The sequence below is a fragment of the Akebia trifoliata genome, chromosome 3, assembly GCF_017979445.1.
Source record: "Akebia trifoliata isolate Shusen 1 chromosome 3, ASM1797944v1, whole genome shotgun sequence".
Classification (NCBI taxonomy): domain Eukaryota; kingdom Viridiplantae; phylum Streptophyta; class Magnoliopsida; order Ranunculales; family Lardizabalaceae; genus Akebia; species Akebia trifoliata.
Window position 1 is genome coordinate 11,572,019 of NC_141377.1, and position 5,849 is coordinate 11,577,867.

Here is a 5,849-nt window from a genome sequence, read left to right on the forward strand (position 1 = left end):
GATTAATCAGGCGAGTGCAAAAATGGGGTGTCTAAACATGGTCATTTTACTCGGTGACACCGAATAAATTACCAAAATACCTTTTAAGCCATTTTGGCCATATTTTGCTATTAGAAGCTCTGATAAACAAACTGTTCAGGGAATTTTCAGATCTTGCCAAATAAAAGGTCTTCAAAATTTAACCAAGGGGTGGGCTATGGCTTAAGTGGTTAAAATTACCAAAATACCCTTTTAGTCATTTTGTGGCAAATTGAACTCTCAAAAGGTTCAGTTATTAAACGTTTCGGGGATTTAGTAGAGCTTGACTATATAAGATCCCCAAACACTCACCAAGTGTGACTGTTGATCTAAGAGTGGTAAAATTATCAAAATACCCTTGATAACCATTTAGGACTTCGAAAAGTTTCAATGAATGAATGGGTCAAGATATAAGATTTCCTTATTAATATAAGCCGATCATACAATCATCTAGGTGTTAGGAAATAGTTTAGGTGGTATCATTATCTTTTAGGTATTATGTATACACATTATGAGCATTATGTCGATGTGCTTGAGGTTGAGCAGCTTTATCGAGGTATTCACATGGCTTCAATTGTAAACTAGTCTGACACACAACTTAAGTCTCGAGATTGACAAAATGTGGAACTAATAGGTAGATGACACTTCAACTTTGGAACAATGGTAACTTGAAACTCCATCGAAGGTAATTTGATCATTTTTCAAATTAGGACTCCTCTCTTAATAGTTTTCGATTGATTAATCCCCCTAAATTTAACATTAACTATTGGTGAGTAATACCGGTCAACATAATTTTAGATGAAGATAATTTATTGAATGAGAGTCATTTGAGAATTTAAAAACAAAAAACTTTATTGAAGGTGTATGAATTATTGAACTTTACCCAATATTTTAAATGACTTGGCATAAAACAAAGAAAGAAACTACCCTAAGAAGGAAAAATTAACAAAAAGGAGATTCCCCTCTTTCAAAGAAAATATAATGCTGATTTGATCAAAAAATACTACCAACTCTTGGACTATGTGCGCTTCGAATTCTTCTTCCGTTTCTTGGGTACTCATTTGATTTTTGAGTTCACCATTACTTGATAATCCCATGTGGTCACTATGTGATCTACTAACTGAATAGTCAGTCCTATGATAGGATGTCTATGTTCAAGGTAGACAAGGGTCCTTAAGGGGAGTTCCATCTACTTGTACCATTCCTGAATCATAGAAAGACACATGCAACAAGCCTGTGAGAGACACATAGTTGTGTCCTCTTGAAGCGAGTACAATATCTTCATATGCTCCGTTTACTGGTTCTTCCCAGTTGACGTCCCATTCTACCAAAGTACCAAGCCAATCTCTCTAGTCTTCTATAGTTGTGAAGTCCACTAACACATCCTTATTTAAGAACCTATCCCATTTGATTCTTTTGATTTGGGAAAATGCTTCAATATGAAGTCAAATGCACAACCAAAGATAGAGTAAGTATGGACTTCCTCTGAATCTTGTTCCCTCATTTCTATATATGTTTGTTAATCCATCAAAAGTTTCAACGACTATTGTAGGGACTATATTTCTCTTGTCTCAAAGTTGTCCAACCACATCTAGAAAGAGCACATGGTAAGTATTCCCCCATCCTGAACGATACCATGTAGAATTCTTATAACACTCTTAGGCATAAAGTGAAGTCTCAGACTTTCCTCTAAGGTTCTACAGCTAGATCCCAAGGGGATTGTGATAGTCTTGAAGAAGTATGCCCAAATTTAAAGAGTTGTTTTCAATGAATCTTGCTTTCATCGCGTTGATCCCTAACCCTTTTGCAAGTTCATTCATGAACCCATTTCGTAGTGACGGTCTAATCACTGGTCCTGATGCATTTATCTCCATGGACCTATAGAAATCTTTATGTGTTGGGCATAACATGACCGACCTAAAATGGAACACATGATAAGTAGGGTCCATAAAGTTGTCATGGCTCCTAAAAGATTTTTGTCAATATTCAATGTTCTATGCGAGAATGACTTTTTGAGTTAGTATGTGTCAAAGTTGTACTTTTCTATAGTCGTGAATGAGTTGAAAGCTTGATTGATGTAGAATCTTATAAATTCCATCTAGAAAAGAATTATTTTCTATTACATTGTTATAAAAGAAAACAAAGCCATTTTAATTGATTAATTTACCAATGTGTGATTTAAAAAGTTGATTCTAATATAATAATGTTGTGATCCTAGATCCATTGGATTGAACTGGTCGATATGAAATGTTGGGACAGTTTACCCAATTAAATTGAATGTGGGCCGATTCAACCTAATCAATTTGAATAATTCATTTGAATTATCCTATATAAAAAACCTTAAGCCAATTGATCCAACCAATTTGTATGTGATTTATGAGATTAATTTACCAATTAAGACAATTGGTTTAGGCGATACTGTCTAGTATACCATAATAACTAAGTCTCTTGTGTTGGATTGGTATTACGAGTTCAATTTGAGTGGTGTAGACCGATCCACCCACTTACCTTATGGTTAGATTGAAAAAATGCAACCCGACAACACCCATAGTTGATTTGGGTCGTGACTTATTAAGATCGCACCTAGGTTTGGGTCTCTAGGCTCACTACATGATTGAGGTTAGGTTAGAACAAAACTTAGGTCACTTCAACCTAAAATACAATATACCTTCAAGTTTCACCTGGTTATACTATACGTGGTGTTCTAGTTTAATATACCTGAAGGTACTAGACTGAAGTTGTAGCATTCGTATGCGCCACTTGTGTCTCAAGGGACTATGTTAGCTATGTTTTAAGTACGAGATTATTGAGGAACAAAAAATGATGGAAATTTAAAATATGCACGCTTGTGAGTGTGTGCAAAAGGAAATGTGCACCTTAGGCCTTTTCGCGAATCATGAACATTCAAACATATAAGGCATCACATCAAACAAACACGAAAAAAAGGTCCCATTGCATTAACATAAGTCGAGCCAAAGAAAAGTCAACCAAAAGGATAATTAGATTAGGTCAAGTTTGACCCTAAAGTCCCCAGTGGAGTTGCCATTGAAAGCTTCCTCAATCTGAGCACGCGATGCGAATCTGATTTTTTTGGAGCCGCCACCTATTTCTAAGTCTAGGAACCATAAGTTGACTCCGTATAAAATTCAAACCGATCTACGATAAAGACAATGAGTGAGAGGTCAGATTATGGGTTTTGAAAGGTGTTAGGCATTGTAGACACCCCATTTTTGCATCCGCCTGATTAATCAACTCGTCAACCCGATTGTAATGATTCCCAATGATGGATGTGTATTCCATTGCTTTATTTTATTACCAGATATGTTTCAGAAATCCGGATGAGGTATCTCGAACTGACAAAACTTAGAAACCACGCTACGCTAGGTAAATACGACCCCAGAAACATAGAAATCATCATCTTGCAAACCAAAAAGAAGCTTCACGATAAAAATCACTAAAAACTATCAAATTACCAAAATACCCCTAACATCAAAACAACCCTAGAGCCTACATTACGCTTAGGAAAACACATTCAAACACATAAAATAATAAATCGAAACCAAATAAATCGTTTAGCCAATTTTCACAAAATTTGACAAAATTACGAAAATGCCCCTCATAAAGTTCACGACCATTTCACACAAAAAGCTTCATAAATAACAAAAACTAATATTTCCATTGAATTCTTTACGAAAAATCGATTCTAAAACATCCTAGAACATTAAAAACCGACTTAAAACGTGAAAAGTCCTCTCCGGGGGCAAAACGGTAATTTCACAATTTTTATAATTAAAAAATTTGAAATTAATAAATAAAACATTAAATAATTAAAGTGAAACATTAATGAAATTAATTTAAAAATTTGAACCTAAAAAATCGATTAATCGGACTCTCAGGCAAAATTGTTGAGGGTTCGTGGGATATTTCTTTAAGGACCCCTCCATTTGGGGGTCCAAAGAATTAAAGAAATAATGGAAGGGGGTTCTCCAAAAATTTAAAGTCAATCAAGCAAGACTGTAGTCAAAGTATTAAAGTCAATCAAGTAAGACTAAAGTCAAAAATTAAAGTCAATTAAGCAAGACTGAAGTCAAGATATTAAAAGTCAATCAATTAAGACTAAAGTCAAAACATTAAAAGTCAATCAAATAAGACCAAAAGTCATAATAGAATTCTAATTAAATAATAACTCTATCTAATAGAGTTCTAACTAAAAAATAATTCTACCTAAAACAATTCTAATTAAAACACAATTCTACCTAAAACAATTTTAACTAAAACACAACTCTAATTAAAAGATCTCTAATTAAACACTAACTCTATCCAAATCAACCCCTAAAAACATCTATAAATAGAGGTGCTCACACCCTATTTTCGTATCAAATCAAAAACCCTAAGAGAAGTAGGTCTAGAAGCCTCCCTAGCCCCCCATAAACCCTAGTTTTGGAGCCCCAACTCCTTAGCTAACATCCCTCCTTCAATTTTAGTCTAGAAAACACCCAAAAGCCTTCTAAAAACATCCCCAAATCCTCAACGAACTTGAAGAGTTCAAATTCAAAAACAAGGAGATACCTTGCCTCGGAGATCCGAAGTCAAATCCGGAAGCAGAACGAAGCAAGGGAGCACGGTACAAGGAGCTCTTTTTGTCAGATCTGAGGGAATAAAGTCCTTGCATCGGAAAGGTATTTTTTTTTATTATTTTCTATTTTTATCTAGGTTTTAGCAATGTAATTTACTTGGGAATTTAGTAGAGACCGGCTTTGGCCGGGCGGGATTAGTGCCTAACACCTTCCAATCCCGTAATATGATCCCCGAATTCAGTTTTTTTTTTTTGTTTTAGATTAGTTTTATCCGTTTAGAGTCATTGATCGGTTCCTAGACCGTAATAACTAGGTGGCGACTCCCAAACCTCAAGGGTCAAAAGCGGATCCGCGCACCCCGCGGATCGAGGGCGCTTTCAGGCATCGAATCTGCTCAATCGAAATGATCAGCGTTTACTATAATCTAAGACTATACTACAATCAACGAGTGAAGACTTAAAGTCAAACTATGCCTAAAATTCAAAGTCTTTCGAAGTCAAACCTAAGGTTAACAAGAAGACTATAGTCAAAGCCAAAATAAGCAACGTCAAAATCATCGCAAAAAATCAAAATAAAAAATACTAAATTAATTATCATTCAAAATTAGGCCGAGTCAATTTGTAAATATTTGAAAATCAAAATAATGAATAAAAAAAGGAAAAAAATTATTTTTGTTGGGGTCGAGCCTAGTTTGACTTTTCAAGTTGCCTGCATAACCTAATTTGCTGTAATATGACGAAATGTAGTTTGAAAAATGACTCTTGAAATCTCGAATATAATTTTCTAGCTTAATTCAAAGTAATATAAAAGATAACGTGATTTGAAAATCTAACAAAAATGTTGTAATTTACATTTTGTTCTTAGAACCAAAAATTAGATATTTATTTATACCTAGAATTTCCTGAAGAATCAGTAGTAAACACAAAGCTAAGAGTAATGAACTGAAACTAGAAAAAAAAATCAGAAACCTTGGCATGCAGCCCAACAAAATTCACAGAAGCAACTTCAAGAGGAGGGATGGAAAATCTGACAAATTTGTTAAAGTCTAAGAGATAAGAAGGTTACAACTACAAAGTTCAAAAGTTACTTGTAAGGGTATTTATGTCTTTTTGCATGTTATAAAAAGTAAAACCCTAATTTCCCAAAGATGAAACATGAAACGCTCATTTATTATTTAATGGAGGTAAAATATTAAAAAAGCCAAATGCTAACACTAGGTGATGCATTTGGGGATTTTGATTGGAGATTGTGATG